Source organism: Lolium perenne, chromosome 4 (assembly GCF_019359855.2).
Source record: "Lolium perenne isolate Kyuss_39 chromosome 4, Kyuss_2.0, whole genome shotgun sequence".
NCBI lineage: Eukaryota > Viridiplantae > Streptophyta > Magnoliopsida > Poales > Poaceae > Lolium > Lolium perenne.
This window is the reverse complement of record NC_067247.2, coordinates 194,861,633-194,879,670: the sequence shown is the minus strand read 5'-3', so window position 1 is coordinate 194,879,670 and position 18,038 is coordinate 194,861,633. Positions and strand designations below refer to the sequence as shown.

The 18,038-nt window shown below is 42.0% G+C and overlaps 1 pseudogene; it reads left to right on the top strand.

Annotated features, from left to right (window-relative positions):
- Nucleotides 1-4,676: 4,676 nt before the first annotated feature.
- On the top strand, nucleotides 4,677-9,406 carry LOC127295268 (structural maintenance of chromosomes protein 1-like; annotated as a pseudogene).
- Nucleotides 9,407-18,038: the final 8,632 nt, after the last annotated feature.

Genomic DNA, 18,038 nt, shown 5'->3' with positions numbered 1-18,038 from the left:
CCTAATCGTGTACGGAACAGGGGAGGTTCCATAAGAAGACAACGCTTAAGAACACCTAGTAGTAAATGTAGTGAGCAGCACGAACTCTATAGTATTTAGCTGCTCGAGTAGAATAATACTAAGCCTGCTTAGACCTATATTGTATAAGTTAAGTAGGGTTCACCTAGAACCTAGGAATTATCCTCTATGGACCCAGGAGAAGCTCCAATGTGATGTATATATATGGCTTGTAATCGTAAGTGACTGAAATAAAGACCAGCTATGTTTCTGTTGTACTACTCTGAGAGATGTAATATTTGCGGATTGGTACTTCGCACATGTTATGTCAACGACTGGCATACTACAACATGTAGTGGTATGCAGGGTCACCACAACAGGCCACCGTCCCATTCCATTTCCATATAAAATAAAATGAAAGTAAGAGACAGCAGTTTGAGTTCACACACACTCCAAGCTAAAACCAGGACAAATTCCAGGAAACATAACACAACAAAATGGACACCCAGTTTACAACTTTGGCACAAAGACCGTTCTTCGCAGCTTTTCCTTTTCAACCATAGGAAGTCTTCCTTTTTAGCGGTGCCTGCTAGCACCCGCGGCATCAACGCATCTGGTGTTCTTAGGCCAGCCACCAATAGTATCTTACGATTCTTCAGTTGCTTGTAAGAGCTAGGGCTGCCACCATTTTAACTTCCAATCGTTTCACGCATCCATCCATGAACTCCAAATTCTTTGCTGGACATAGAATTAGCCATCTCTTCAGTAGCTTCACCACACGCATCTAGAGGACCTACATCCTAGACCAAGAGCACCGCCCAAACAGAACGTCATTTCGATGTTTCCAAGTTGACCACACAAGTGCAGCAACAATCATGTTAGTAAGGACATTCCTTTTATTGCTAATCCAAACTCTGGCAACACTTTCAAAGTTGACCCCAAAATTCTTCGCAAGCCAGGTTTAAACTTCTATCCACATGATTTTCATAATATCACAACAAAAGAACAGATGATTAACAGTTTCATTTTCAGAGCATAAAGGCAAGTTTTATCATGAATTTTCTGCCTTTTCACAAGGTTGTCACGGGTAAGCAATTTATTGTGTGATAACAACCAAAGAAACACTTGCACCCTAGGGGGCACATTCAGCTTACAACCGCAGGGATAAACATCGGAGTCACCCCACGATAATTAAGAACCGCATACAACTGTTGTGAGCTACAAACACCGGAGCTATGAAGCTTCCACACTGAACTATCTTCCACATCTGAAAGTCTGATAAAATAAGCAATTTGTTCCGGTTGATACCACTGATCCATCATTTTTTGGTTGAAACTCTCTAAAGATTAGTTTCAACACATTTCCATCCCACACTTTTTTAATTGTACATCTTGTTGATTACACACATAGTAAAGGTCCCAAAACATGATAGACAAACTCGTATTACCTAGCCACTGATCTTCCCAAAACTGAATCTTGTTTCCATTACCAACCGACCGCTGATATCCTACTTTTGCAGCTCTAGCGGCCCATATAACTCCCTTCCAAAAAGGAGAAACAACTATTTCTCTACAGCTGAACACATTAGGACTCAGTGTCATACTTGAAGTCAATTATTTGATTTCATAACTTGTTGCCATCTAAACCATACCTCCTGATCCGCGAGGTCAGAAGACAGAGATTATGCTATCTAATATTAGGGATGCCCAGACCGCCATACTCTTTTTTTATAGTGACCAACTTCCAGTTAGTAAGGTGATACTTATAATTCCCCACATAGTTATCCCACAAGCGGTGTGACATTCGAGAGTTGATTGCTTTTATCGCCCAAGAAGAAAACTTAATGTCGGATTTCTAGGTGTTGAGTGGTAGCTTCGGATTTTGTGATGTATGATCTTGACAGTTTCTTTGTTTGAATTAATAAATAAAATTCTGTATGCATCGCATTAATGCAGAGGGGCTCCCCCATTTCAAAAGAAAGAGAAGGAAACTTAATTGCTGAAAGTAAATAGACATGGATACTTGCCAGACAGGATTGTATCAAGGTTATTCTAGCAGCATAGGACGGAAGCCTACCCCTCCAACGAGTAGGCCTTTTGAGAATAAGGTCAATCACAGGCTGCAAATATTCTTTCGTAAGCTTACTGGAATGAAGGGGAACACCTATAACCGAAAATTTGGGAAAGGATTTTAGTTTGTTTTTCTGGAACATTAATAGGCACCAGATCACATTTTTCAAAGTTAATCCTCATACCAGATCAACTTGTGGTTATCTGAATTTTGTATTCAGGAGTTCGGTGATGCATCGATCCCAATAGTCGTTGCCCAGTGTAATTTACTGATATACTGTAGCAAATATAGTCGGTTATTGTTGCTTCCTTCTCCCATCTTAGTTTGATTTTCCGAATCATATAAGTGTAGCCAGAAATCTTTTGTATACTCTGCACGTCCTTGGGAAATCAGATCCTCTGTTTGTGTTGACTCGTCAGACTTCAGTGCTCAAACTATTGCTGATCTTGTCACAGTAGCTTTCCCCAAAAGTGACTTCACTTCATCTACTCATCTCAATCTCTGAATCGCAATTAAATATATAGTCGTAGTCTGCTTTGTACACTCGTCTTCACGTCCTTGGGGGATACTGAACCTCTGTGCGTGTTTGGTTCTTGTAGAAGCACTTGTATTTCTAGCCAAACCTACAAATGTTGTTACAACTGATCAAACTGGTTAGTTTGTGCAAGTTTGCAGGCTCACACTCCATAAAACATTGGACATCTAGTTTACAAACTAATACCGATTATTCAAAACTTAAAGTGTGTCTTTTTTGTTTATCATATCAACGGGTGGAGGTCGGCCATGGTTGCTGCCTGCATCGTCGCCTCCTCCGCCTTGGCCTCCACCGCTGCCGCTTCCATCGCCGCCTCCTCCACAAAGGCCTCCGCCTCCGCTGCCATCGTCTCCGCCTCCAGCTTCTCAGCCGCGTACGTGGCCGTCTACTCTGCGTCGAACGCCTCCGTCACGTGGACAGAGGCGAGGTCAGGATCATCGAGGAAGATGCCACGAGCCATGTGAACAATGCGAGCGCAGGTGCGGTTGTGCTCGCCCGTGGATGATTTCTACGGTTGGGTCGCTGGTCGGGGTGTGCGCTCCTTGACCTTCGGCCTACACCATATATAGCCACGGCGGAGCGGGAAACGCCGACCGCGCGTAATCCATTTCCCGCGTGCGCTAAGCGGTGGCGAAATGCGCCAATGTATTGGCGGCGGGCGGGAAGCAACACCTTTGCGCGCGAACTGGTAATTGCCGGCGGCAGACCTTGATGGGACGTTAACCGCCATTACTGATCTTGACGATGTCAGCCAAAAAAAAAATACGTCGGCCCATGGAGATGTCCCCAAAGCAAATGGTCACTGTGGCCCTGTACAACCATTTTGTTGTTCGTGGACCGACCACTTTGGTCATCTGATATGCGTCAGCCCGTTGAGATGCCCTTAGTACTACTTAAATAGGTAAACGAGCGGTCCAAGCTACATTGAGAATATTGACATCCAATAGATACAGGAGGACCACTTTGTTTTCTGTGTTTTTGTTGACTAAAAGCCGCTTTGTTTTTCTGTATTTTATTGGCTAAAGCTATAATTTAAAATATTTCAGAACAAATTTTTAACTTAGAATGTAGAGTATTTCAGGAGAGAGTATGTCCCAATTTCTACACCTGACAAAAACAATCGTGTGCAACATCTTTTCGCAATAAAATACTAGACACTATCGACCTCAAAACGAAAATAACCACTAGACACTATCACACTAGGCAGAGCCACAGAGATAACAACATCATGCATCCCGAACGCTCTCCTTGCGTAAGAAGGCAGCATCGCTGGCGGCTTGCAAGCGGGCAACTCTCTCCTCGTAGTCGTCCGGGACCCTCACGTAGCCCGTTGCCTCATACTCTTCACGGACCTTCTGCTGGAACCTGATGAGAACCTCCGTGGAAGCAGCAAGGTAGGCGAAGGCCTCCCTATCCTCAGCCGTGATGAAATCGTCGTCGTCGTCGTCATCTTCGAAGGGGTTTGTAAAAGGATTCTTCTCGGCATAGGTCCATGACAGGATGTAGTCCACGGTGTCCTGGTGATGCACCTTTACCGTAGAAAATTCCTCCTCGTCGCTGGAATCAGAGACGACGGTCGGCGCCACAAAGTCGGCAGGCTTCACTGCCTGTGCGTTGGCGGCCGCCTCCAGAACCTGCTCGGCAGCCATGGCTTTGATCCACTCGCTCGCTCCTGCCCTCACCGAGCTGCCCGACTGGAAATTTTCGCCCAGAGTAAATAACAACCCTAGCTTTCGACCTGGAGCGGCGCTGCGTTGATCCCAACTTCTTATAAGTAGGCTTTTGAGGGATCGGAACTCATTGTTGAGTTGGGGCCGGACGCCGGAATCGGAAATTCCTTTTCGTTGGGCCTTGGCCCGAAAGGGGAGAAGACAACGGCCCTAATTGCATCGCTCGTGCTCTTCCGTTGTCAATTGTTTGGCCCTAATTGAGTTGGAGACTTTTCACTCACAAAAAAAAAAAAACGTTAAAAGAAAAACACCTACTGACGATTCTGCAGAATTTGGTCCCTGTTTGGCGAACATCTTGGCGATCCTATCAGCAGAACAAATGCTCCCAAAACTTAGTACGAGTACCACGCATTAATTTTGGCGTGAATTTATTTTTTTGGTTCTAGCATTGCTAAGTTTTTTTTTCCAAAGTATTCGAACCAAACATGGCGGAGGAGGCGGCGGCTGCCTCCGGTGGACACGGCCGCAGGGGCGGCGGGCGGATCGACCGGCTGGAGATGGAGAACTTCAAGTCGTACAAGGGCAGGCAGACGATCGGTCCCTTCTTCGACTTCACGGCAATCGTCGGCCCCAATGGCGCAGGCAAGTCGAACCTCATGGACGCCATCAGCTTCGTGCTCGGCGTCCGCTCCGCGCACCTCCGCGGCGCGCAGCTCAGGGACCTCGTCTACGCCCTCGACGACGCCGACAGAGATGCCGCCCGCAGGGCCTCCGTCCGCCTCGTCTACCGCCTCCCCGGCACAGGGCCCGCCGAGCTCCACTTCTCCCGTTCCATCACCATCACCGCCGGCGCCAGCGGCGGAAGCGAGTACCGCATCGACAGCCGGCTAGTCACCTGGGAGGACTACAACGCCAGGCTGAGGTCCCTCGGCATCCTCGTCAAGGCCCGGAATTTCCTCGTCTTCCAGGGCGACGTGGAATCCGTCGCCTCCAGGAACCCCAAGGAGCTCACCGCGCTCCTGGAGCAGATCTCCGGCTCCGACGAGCTCAGGAAGGAGTATGGCGAGCTGGAGTCGCAGAAACGCACGGCCGAAGAGAAATCCGCACTTGTCTACCGCGAGAAGAGGACCATTGCCGAGGAGAGAAAGGAGAAGAAAGCAGAAAAGGCAGAGGCCGAGAAGCATCTGCGCTTACAGCAGGAACTTGAACTGTTGAGAACAGAGCATCACCTGTGGCAGCTCTACACCATCCAGGGAGACATTGAGAAAATCGAAGCTCAACTCGAGGAGGAGAGACGGTCTCTTCGGCAAGCAACGGATGAGAATCAGTCCTCCGGCCACCATCTCGCCGCAAAACAAAAAGAGCAAAGCGCATATCTAAAGAAATTGATCTTATGCGAGGAGAGTATGGCCAAGAAGAAGAACCTTGATATCGACGAGTGGCAACCTCAGCTTCTTGGATTGGAAGAACAGATCTCTCGCCTCAAATCCGAGATCAAAAGGTGCAACTGGGAGATTGACACAAAGAAGGATGCCAACAAGAAACATTTGGAAGAGACAAAGAGGCTGCATGGTGCTTTGGTTGATTTGACAACAGCTCTTGAAGAGTTGAATGAGCAAGGCCGAGATAAAACTAAAAGCGGTGAATTGCAGTTAGCTCATCATCAATTGCAGGAATACCATAAGATTAAGGAGGATGCAGAAACAAGGACCGCAAAGCTGAGAGACGAGAAGGAAATCTTAGACAAAGAACTAAATGTTTATGCTGAAGCAAGAAAGAATTTAGAGGAGAATATGCAGCAACTGCGTAACCGTGTGGATGAGATAACGTCTATGGAAATTGAACTGCAGACTAGTCTTGATATGATTCTTAATTCAATCACCACGCATAAGGATGAGCTCTCATGCTTACACGAGGAACATGATACAATTGTAAAGGAACGGCAATCTTCAGGGTGAGTTCCTAACAAGCCAAAATCTTCTAAATCCTGATAGTGTGCTTGTTTGAATCAATTTCATGCTCCTTAGTTGATGTTAGTTATGATGTCTAACATACTATCTACCAAAATTTATGCAGAGCTAAGTATCAAACATTGAACCAGAGGGTGTATGAGATAGATGCACAGTTGCAAGAGTTAAAAGCTAACAAGCATGAAAATGAGCGGGATGCTCAATGTTCAGAAACTGTTAGGAGTCTTAAACGGCTATTCCCTGGAGTCCATGGTCGCATGACTGAACTTTGTAGGCCTTCGCGGAAGAAATACAACCTTGCTGTTACTGTTGCCATGGGGAAATTCATGGATGCAGTAGTAGTGGAAGATGAAAGCACAGCAAAGGAATGCATTAGGTATTTGAAGGATCTACGCATTCCTCCTCAAATATTTATTCCCTTACTATCAGTCCGTGTGAACCCATTAACTGAGAGATTACGAACCCTTGGGGGATCTGCACAGTTGGTCTTAGATGTTATTCATGTCGACCAAGCATTGGAGAGAGCAGTTTTGTATGCTGTTGAGAATACACTTCTCTGTGATACGCTTGATGAAGCTAAAACGTTAAGTTGGAGCGGGGAAAGGTACAAGGTTGTCACTGTTGATGGGACTCTTCTCACTAAATCTGGCACGATGACTGGCGGAGTAAGTGCTGGAGTGGAAGCTAGGTCAAATAAATGGGATGGCGACAAAATAGAATCTTTGAAGAAGAAAAAAGGACAGCTGGAATCTGAACTGTCAAGACTTGGCTCCCCAAGAGAGTTGCAGATTAAGGAGCTTGATGTATCTCAGAGAATCACTGGATTCGAGAAAAAGTTAAATCACTTGAATGTTAAACAGAATCGCCTCAATAAGAAGCTACACGAATTGTCATCGGAGAAGCGTAACATTGGAGAAGAAATTAGTCGTCTGGAGCCAGGAAAGGAGGAATTGGAAACCCTTTTTGCTAACAAAGAAAGTGAGGTAAGAAACCAGGAGAGGAAAATAAATGAGATTGTGGAAACGATTTAAAAAAATTTCAGCATGTCAGTTGGTTTGAAAAACATCTCTGAATATGAAGCAAGACAACTGAAAGATGCTCAAGCACTGCAAGAGAGGAAGCTAAGCCTAAATAATCAAATGTCAAAATTGAAATACCAGCTGGAATATGAACATAATAGAGATATGCAAGGACCAATTGTGAAGTTAATGAAAATGAATGAGTCCCTAGAGAAGGAACTGATGGGCTTACAGGGTATTGAGTCTGGTGCTAAGGCTGAAGCAGAACAAATTTCAAATAAGATAAAAGAGCTGAAAGCTGAGGCTGAAGACTGGAAGTCCAAGTCAGATGAATGTAAGAAGGCTATTGATGAACTGAAGAAGCAGAATGGCAGAGCGGCTGCGGCATTGGCAAAGCTGGAACGCCACATAAAGTCACAAGTAGGTTTATCTGACAGAAGTTACTTTTTCATCAAATAAATCGGTAGGCAATTTTAGCAGAGTTGTGGCTAGAGCAAAATCGGTTTTCTTTACCCTTTCTTTATTGCGTGCATAGATGAGATGTTGTTATCTGGATAGTAGGCAAGCTTATTTTGACGATGCTACTGTAACAAAACTATATCTGTTCTTGCAGGAGGGGCAACTCGTGCAACTTAGATCACGCCAACGGGAGATTCGTGAGAAGTGCGAAATGGAGCAGTTGAAGCTTCCTACAGTCAATGATCAAACAGATAGAGGATCATCCTCACAAGAACTGGTCCTTGATTATAGCCAGCTTAGAGAAATATACCTGCAGGATATGCAGCTGTCCGAGCGCGACAAATTTGAGGCAGAGTTTAAACAGAGAACAGGTACACTAGTTGCTAAAATTGAAAGCACTGCCCCAAACCTAAAAGCACTTGACCAATATGAAGCACTGCAAAGAAAGGACAGGGACGCTACCGAAAAGTTTGAAGCAGCTAGGAAAGAACAACAAGAGATAATTGAAAAGTATAACTCTGTCAAAGAAAGAAGGCAACAACTGTTCATGGAAGCCTTTGATCACATATCTAAAGGCATAGACAAAATCTATAAGCAGTTAACAGAAAGTCACACACATCCACTTGGAGGAACGGCATATTTAAACCTCGAAAATGAAGATGATCCATTTCGATATGGAGTAAACTACACAGTTATGCCACCTACGAAACGCTTTAGAGATATGGAGTTGTTGTCCGGTGGGGAGAAGACAATGGCAGCACTGGCATTGCTTTTTGCCGTTCATAGTTTCAGGCCATCGCCATTCTTCATACTGGATGAAGTCGATGCAGCTCTGGATAATTTAAATGTTGCCAAGGTTGCTGGATTTATCAGATCAAAGTCATGCGGGCATGTTGGCGAAGAACAAGATTGTGATGGAGGCTGCGGGTTTCAGAGTATTGTCATATCGCTGAAGGACCGTTTTTATGACAAAGCTGAAGCACTGGTTGGTGTTTACAGGGACTTGGAACGAAGTTGCTCAAGAACCCTCACCTTCGACCTGACAAAGTATAGGTCTTGATTATAGGTCAGCTAGTCACTAACCTGCACACCTGCACAGGCAAGCTATTTTGAGAAACATGTGCATGGTAAAAGTTTTAGGAGATGAAAATTTCTTGAAATTACGAATAGAAAATTTACAGTCGATAACATGCCTTGTTCTTGCACATGATGGAAGCGGTGCTTGTGATTGCAGAGAATGCAGTTAAGCTGTACTCCCTATATGCCAAAATGTAGTGCCTATAAGATCTTTTTGAACTCAAACCATGTAAACTTTGACAAAGTATATACCGAAAATATCAACATTTAGAATCTCAAATCTATACTATCAGATTCATCATCAAGTATATTTAAATATGGTATACATTCGGTGTTGTAGATATAGATAATTTTCTCAATGAACTTAGTCAAAGTTAGTGAGGTTTGACTTTTGCGGAAACCAATGTGCACTATATTATGGCAAGGAGGGAGTGCATAATATTTTTGTGATACTGATTCTACTCCAACATACTTGTGGTATAATGGTTTCATAGTACAGCTAGAGAGGACATGACTTTATGATTAAGAATGACTCCTCTGGCTACTCAATAACCAGTGAGCCATGAGCTATTTTGATATACATTTACACTTAAAATTCTACTGCAAGCTGAGAGCTTCCTTTTTGTATTTGATTTTTTTGTTAATATCGATTGTAATGTCCATCTAGGACTGTTGAGATGAAGATAGATATTTTTCTGGTACTGCTGCCATTTTGGGTATAGATTACGAGAACATACAAAAATTTGATTATCAGATTACAAAGAAGAATGGTCCTCCATCTGTTCACTGTTTGGTTTACAAAATGTAGATGCCTCTTTTTTCTCTTGTCAAAGCGTGCAGAATAATTGCAGAGAGGCCTCGGATACATGAACCCTTAGCAACTATATGTTCATACTTTGGAGAGTTTGCCTTATTTGTGAATACATTTGAGGTCTCTGCAACAAGTGCTCCAGTTTAATGCTCCGTACACCCTAATGGCTTACTTTCTTTTTTTTGAAAAGGGAAAAACCCGGCTTCTGCATCGTGATGATGCACACAGCCTTTTATTAAGAAACCAGTAATCGTTGTTCAGTACTTATTACATCTCAAGAATCGCCTAAAGTCGATACAAAAATCAACAAGCGAAAAAAGGAAAACAGCAGGAGCCGACTATGCATCCTCTAGTCGACTAATATGCTGCCAGCCAGCCCGGCACAAGATATACTGAGCGACCGTCTGGAGCCGTGTGCATCCAGAAGCCATGACATCCCGTTGCTCTGGTGGTGAGAGGAGAGCCCAGAGTTGGATCCAATGCACCATGGTGAAGATAACCTGTAAAAAATTGAAATTTTTCTTGTTGTTAAAGATTATATCATTGCGGCATCTCCATATTGACCAACATAAGGCTGATACACCAATGCGTATTAAAACCTTGGATTGTTTGTCAACTCCTTTTAACCAATTTCCAAACATATTTGTAATATTGGTTGGTGGAGGGAGATTATGAGTAAAATTAACAGTTCGCCATATTAGTTTAGCAAATGGGCATGTTAGGAATAAGTGTTCTACCGTCTCTTGTTCTCCGCAAAAAACACATTTAGTACACCCAGTCCATTGTCTCTTTGCTAAATTATCTTTTGTCAATAGCACCTTATTACTCAGGAACCACATAAAAATTTTAATTTTTAGGGGGATTTTCATTTTCCAAAGATATTTCCGCAAGTATGTTGTATGATCATTCATAAGATCCTCATACATAGATTTGACTGTAAACAACCCATTAGTTGTTAGTTTCCACATAAAACAGTCTGGTTCATTATTTAAATTGACCATCATTAATCTTTGGCATAAGTGTAGCCACGCCGTCCATTTGTTACCAGATAGCACACGTCTGAAACCAATGTTTAGTGGTGCTTGTGCCAATACATGAGCCACTAACACATTCTTATGGTTCACAATATTATATAAAGATGGGTATTGAGTAGCTAATGAGGATTCTCCTAACCAAATATCTTCCCAAAATCTTGTCGTAGCACCATTTCCAATTTTAAAATATCCTTTACGAAAAAAATCGTCTTTTACCCGCATGAGTCCCTTCCAAAAAGGGGAATCAGTCGGTTTTGCCTGCACCTCAGCAAGGGTTTTTTGGCTGAGGTATTTATTATGTAGCAACTCTTGCCACACCCCTTCCTCATTTAGTAGTTTAAAGAGCCATTTACTCAATAAACATCTATTTTTGAGTTCAAGAACCTCAATACCTAAACCTCCTTGATCTTTTGGTCGGCAGATTATGTTCCATCTTGTGAGTCTATATTTTCTCTTAGCTTCATCTGACTGCCAGAAGAATCTAGACCTATAAAAATCAAGACGCTTCCTCACCCCAACGGGTATTTCCAGGAACGATAACATGAACATTGGAAGACTTGCTAAAACAGAATTGATAAGTACTAATCGATCGCCATACGATAACAATTTTCCTTTCCAGCATCCCAATTTACCTTCAAATCGGGTCTCCACTGGATACCAATCTGAATTTTTAAGCTTCCTAAAATGAATTGGAATTCCTAAGTATCTAAAAGGTAACTCCCCAATATCACATCCAAAAATTTGTTTGTAATGTTGCTCTTCCTTCTTGGCTTTTCCGAAACAGAAAATCTCACTTTTATGAAAATTAATCTTGAGGCCCGATAATTCTTCAAACAAACATAGAATTAGCTTCATATTTACCGCTTTCTGCAAGTCATGTTCTAAAAACAAAATTGTATCATCAGCATATTGTAGGATAGACAGTCCTCCCTCGACAAGATGAGGAATAAGACCTCCCACTTGGCCATCCTCCTTTGCTCTTTCGATTAAAATAGCAAGCATATCTGCTATTATGTTAAAAAGCATTGGAGATAATGGGTCACCCTGTCTGACTCCTTTTTTTGTTTGAAAATAGCGACCAATGTCATCATTTACTTTAACACCAACACTTCCTCCTTGCATAAAATATTCAATTAACTTACACCATCCATTATCAAAACCTTTCATTCGCATGGACTGTTGCAAAAAGGACCACTTGACCTTGTCATATGCCTTCTCAAAATCAATTTTTAAAAGAACACCATCCATTTTCTTACTATGTAATTCATGAATTATTTCATGCAAAATTACCACCCCCTCTAGAATGTTACGACCCAGCATAAATGCCGACTGAGTAGGTTTTATCACTTTTGGGGCAATCCCCGTAATGCGATTTGTCGCTACCTTAGTGAATATTTTGAAACAAACATTTAGAAGGCAAATAGGCCTATATTGTTGAATCTGAAATGTGTCCTATATCTTTGGAAGTAAAGTAATAACACCAAAATTCAGTTTGTACAGGGGCAAATCCCCTGAAACAAGTTGATCAAATAGTGCCATAATGTCAGTTTTAATTACTTCCCAGAACATTTGATAAAACTCCGCCGGAAAACCATCCGGGCCAGGAGCTTTATTGTGTTCCATCTGTGAAATTGCATCGTACACCTCCTTCTCAGTAAAAGGAGTTGTTAGGATCACATTTTCCTTAGAAGATAATTGTGGAATATCATGTACATAATCCTCCATCAAAGATACATTAGTCGACTCCGGAGGTCCGAATAATTTTTTGTAGAACTCAGTAATATAAATTTTTAGATTCTCCTGGCCAACAATGGTTCCCTCTTGTTGTTCTAATTGAAAAAATTTCTTTTTCCTATGCTTTCCATTAGCAATTAAGTGAAAATATCTAGTATTATTCCCCCCTTCTTGAATATGCCTTACTTTAGCTCTCTGAGCCCATTTTGTTTCCTCATCTCTTCGTAATTTCCTAATGCTGTCATTTGCCTTGTTAAGTGCCTCTCGTTCAGCAACATTTAGCGGTTGTTTTTCAGCTTTTAAATCTAAACTATCAATTATAGAGAGCAACCTCTCTTTTTCCTTTTTATATTTTCCGCTCAAGTTCTTTGCCCACCCTTTCAGGAATCGCCTAATATGACGCAATTTATTTAGCCATCTATCCATTGGAGAGATTCCAGTCATTACCGAGTTCCATTCTTTCTCGATCATCTCATAGAAACCTTCTTGTCGTAACCAATACAATTCAAAGGAAAAATCAGCCTTATTTCCCAAGTGTGCCTTCACACCTGAGTCAATAAGAATTGGAGTATGATCTGATTCAGCTCTAGATAGGGCTCTAACCGTAACCAAGGGAAACTTCTGTTCCCAAGAAGTACTCGCAAGAACTCTATCTAGTTTCTCATATGTAGGCGTGTCCCTACGATTAGCCCAAGTGAATTGTCTCCCCGAGAGATCAATTTCTCTCAGATTGAGATGTTCAATGATAGCATTAAAAACAAAGGGCCAGCGGGCATTGAAATTATCATTATTTTTTTCCTCTCTTTTCCTAATAATATTGAAATCACCTCCTACCAACATAGGGAGTGGTTCATGTTCACATGTCCGAACCAATTCGGCCAGAAAATCTGACTTGTGCATCTCTTGGGCAGCCCCATATACACGCACAAAAATCCATTCAAAACCATCATTCTTACATTTAATATGCAACTTGACACAATAGTCACCATTGCTCACTTTTAGCACCTGCAAAGTATCTGAGTTTACACCCACTAGTATACCTCCAGATCGACCATGAGGTGGTAAACAAAACCAACTGAAATTAAAGCCAGCGGCTAACTGATTTAAAAAGGGTATGGAAAAATTGGATCTCCCTGTCTCCAACAAAGCAATGAAATCCAATTTATGTTCTCGAATAGCCTCTTTAACAAATAAGTGTTTAGCCGTATCTTTGAAACCCTCACTATTCCAATTTAAACCTTTGATATTTTGCATTAAGAATATTGTTTTTTGATAATTTTTCTTGTACTCTTACGGACATTGGAGAGATCATAAACCTTCTTTCTCCTCTTTTTTTTTCTTTATTAATCGGTGTTGGCTGTTTAACATGATCTACCAGATTTGCATGTATTTCTTCATCATCTATAAGATCTTCACATAAATTGGATGCTTTTGAAACAATAAGTGAGGCGAGGCCTTCATTTGAAATTTCATCAGCGTTTTTTTTCAGAATTAATAAAGTTCGTTCACCCTCGCGGTTCTTTATCCCATTTATACTACTCGCAACTTCATCAAACGATTTTCCTAAAGAGATTCCCATGCGGTCCGCTCTTTCCTTAATTTCTATATCAGGGATAGATAAAATAGAGAATTTAGGTACATGATTACCTGAGTTGACAGAATTACGCATTTGAGTATTCTTCATTGCACGCTCCATCTGCGTCAAGTCCGCATCCGATTGGGCACCAATACGCTTGCTAATCCGCACCTCATTTGCATGAGGACACGGTATTCCTCCAAAAGCTATCACTTCCTCGACGGATGGCTTTGATGAAACTGACACAAGCATATTATTTGTTACTTCAACAGTAACATTAGAATTCTTTGGCGCCAAATCAGAAATTGCATGAGACATACCAGAGTGGATGTGTTTGTTGATATCAGCATCATTCTCCTGACTTTTGAATAGGGTCGTCACTTGAGTTGCTGTCACTTGAGTTGCTGCCACATTTGAAATATGCCCTGTATGAGTAGTAAGCCTGTATTGCATAGTACATCCTTTTAGCTTTAATAAACAAGGACATAACCTCCACCCGCATCCATGACAAAGATCACTGTGAGGCTCCAAGTAGATTACGTATGGCTTATGATGTTATAATGGGATTTGCTACTGGGAGAGCTGTCATGCAACCTATATTCTGCCTGCAATATTTGGGTTGAGTTAACCATGCCCTGCTGGTCGCACTCGAAATTGAGGTCTAGGTAATTTGTTTGTTAATTGCTTCGTACACAAAAGAAAAAAGGTATTTTAGATTTTTTTCAGGCCTTGAGATGAATTATTCCTTAGATTGGATATCTTCCATGCTGTTTTGGTAGCAGTGGAGGAATAGCTTGCTTATAGTTCAATGTGGCACAAGTCATCCATGTAGAACCACAAATATTTTACTGTTGAGAGGTTTGTTTTTTCTGCTCATCTCTTATGTAATGCGAAATGAATGTCTTGGTTGTTTGAAGATTTAACATCAATTGTTCTTTCAAGGTTCTTGAAATGCGAAAGGTGGTTCTAAGCCAAAATACTTAGCTACACCTGAAGATTTACCTCAAAACCGTATCGTCTGATCCTTGGTTTCAGTTAGTGCCCAGAGCTAATACATCATGGGAAACTACATCACAAGAGATTGCATCAAATCCTGTTATTTATTTAGCCTCAGTACTTGGCTAATACACTTCTTCAAATTTAGGAGAAATTTTGGTTTACCATGGAGATGATCACTGGAATATATTCAATATATCTCTTATATAATTATATGGCTCACATCAGAATTTGGTCAATATGATGAGTTCTTGCATCTCAATTTTTGTTATCCATGGTCTACTTTCACTACTAAGCTGCAGGCTTCGAAGTGTTACACTAAGTCGAGCTGTATGGCAAGTTGTAAATTAGGGATCAAACGATATAGCATCCTTGTGCACTCTTTATGTCTAAATCATTTAGCCTTGTATGGGATGTTGCTACTCTATAGTGAATCTTAACTTGCTACCTTGATCACTGGACAGGACGCAGTGTGGTGTACATGGTTCTTCCTTATTGCTTAGTTGCTTGTGCTTGCCTAACACAGACAATAGACTCTGTTCTGTGATGTAAGAGACGCTTGGCGTGAACAAGCCTCGCTTATAGCAGAATATGCTTCTGATTTCCTCATTCCAACAAAAAAACGTTCATTGTTTGTCAGCTATAGCGAAGTGGGTGCAGCGAAGCACGCCATTCCCTTCTAGTGGTATGTAGGATGACTGGGAAGAGAGTTTGGCCATTATAACTGCAAATAAGACAAATGGTGATGACCTGGTTATTATCCATCTTGGAGATTGCGTTTGGGAAGTGGAAAATGAGGTTTGTATGTTTTCAGATATTTTTGTTCCGTATTCCTTTTTGTGACAAAGTATCTTAGAGATTTTGATACAGGTTGCAGCTGCTCATTCATGCTACTTGGTCGCTGAACTAGATATTAACACATACTCTGAAAGTGCTAAGTTATGTCTTGTTGGTGTAGACCACTTGAAACGTCCTCGAACATTTGCCAGCCCTGAAGCGATTCAGGTATGTTACAAAATTTGTTTTGTGAACGGATGTTACGAATTTCTTGTTGCCTGCAAAATTTCAACTTTCGTGAGAGTTCACTTCAAATATTTCTTCTGCTGTATATTGTAGAAAATTCCCTAAATCATAATGTGTTTGAAACGACCAATTATGTGGATACATAGGCAGTATCTTGCATACTCCATTACTTTTATTTTCTGTCATTCACTACCCTGGAGTACTCCCTCGGTACATAAATAAGTGACTCAACTTTGTCTAGATGAGGATGTATCTAGATACATTTTAGTTATAGATACATCCGTATCTTTAAAAGTTGAGTCACTTATTTTGTTACGGAGGGAGTATTATATTTGAAAGGTAACTACAGACAAAGGTTTAGGAATACCCTACATGCAAAGCTGCTTTGTATTTCTCAGTATACGCTTGCTACCCTTTTGGCCAGATAAGCTAACCGTGACAACACGGCCTCTTTTCAGTTTGTCTTACAAGCACGGAGAGTAAATAACAGATGTGAGCGTACGAAGCCATCAACTGGGATCAAGTGACATGTTTGGGTCAAACCCCAGGTCGATGTTCTGAAATTAAACACAGAAGTCTCTTTCTCTGCCCAAACAGCTGAATAAGATTCCATCTACCGGTCATCCTATGCCTCCCCTACCAGAATCTACACCTCTTCGTGATGCATTTGGAAAGCAAAAAATGACGCATTTTTTTGGGTGGAAAAACTCAACTCTCCTCAGGTGTTTGCAGCCTCCCAGGCCATTATGCAGGGAATGATGCTGGAGGATAAAATTAGCTCGAAGCCCCTACCTCCTGCCATACCGCACACAGATACTGTTCATCCCATTAACTCGGAGGCATCCATTCTAAGGGTTCTCTATATTTTGGAAAGTTCCCCTCCTACCTCTTCTGTGCTGCAAGCCGAAGCCCTTGCCTTGCAGCTTGCCATCAAGATTTGTGATCTTCAGGTGCAGGAGCCAAGGCTTCTCACAGACTGCATGTATTTGGCATTATAGCTGCTGCCAAGAACATTAGATCATTGCCGCAATTTTTGGTAGTGAATCCTTTGGCGTTGCTAGTACCCATCACGTTTCGAGAAACCTGAACTTCGCTGCTCACCATTGTGCAAAGCTGGCTAGTAGAACCCCATCATACGCAGGATCTTAGCTTCAGGTGTCTGCGTTCCTCTCACTGTGCTGGGATCTGTCCAGTTTGGGAGATAGTTTCATGTTACAACGTGCTTCCGTTCACGCTTCTCTGTGTAAAATGTTTCAGACTTTATAAATATATGCAACTGAATTTCCAAAAAACAAAAGAAACTGCTGAACCAAGAAGTAACTGACCTGAAGCCAGATGCTGTTATTCTTCAGGAATGCATCGATCTGGCTAGGGAGATTGATGAGGCAAAACTTTTGTTTTCTGTCCATGGGAGGCAAATGATGTAGCAAACAAGCTAACAAGTAGCACCAGGGATTATCAACCTGCAGTTTGGTTTGACGATCCACCAGGCTTTTCATTTGCCCAGCTTTGGTGCACGATGTAACAATCCTTGAATAATAAAGTTGGCTAATTCTCTCAAGAAAAAGTAAACAGATGATGTCAGGGTAGGTGTGTGTCGTTACTGGTTCATCACTTCAGCAACTTATCCATTTTAACAACAACAAAATTCAGGAACTTATCTCGGTCATTGCTAGAGCCCTACCTTTTTTTTTTGGTGGAACGGCAGAAGCTTTAATAAAGCATAATTTTTTACCTGGCAGCTGCAGTTGTTTTAGATGGCATCACTAACCGATTTGCTTCATGTCGCTCATGGCTGAACACAGCCTGGTGAAACTTCCTTCTCTGAGTACTAATTCCCTTCAAGATCATACAAATGCTCCCCCATAGATGGATCGCCATTGATGTCCTTCACGGCATTGAGACAGTCTGATGCAATGTAGAGCTTCTGTACTTGCAAATCTTCAGCTAATTTCAGCGTCTCAGCGCACACTTGAGCATCCGAAACTTCAGGGTTAGTGATGCCATCTAAAACAACTGCAGATGCACACCGCGGTCGTCGCCACAGATAACATCCACTGCTCATCT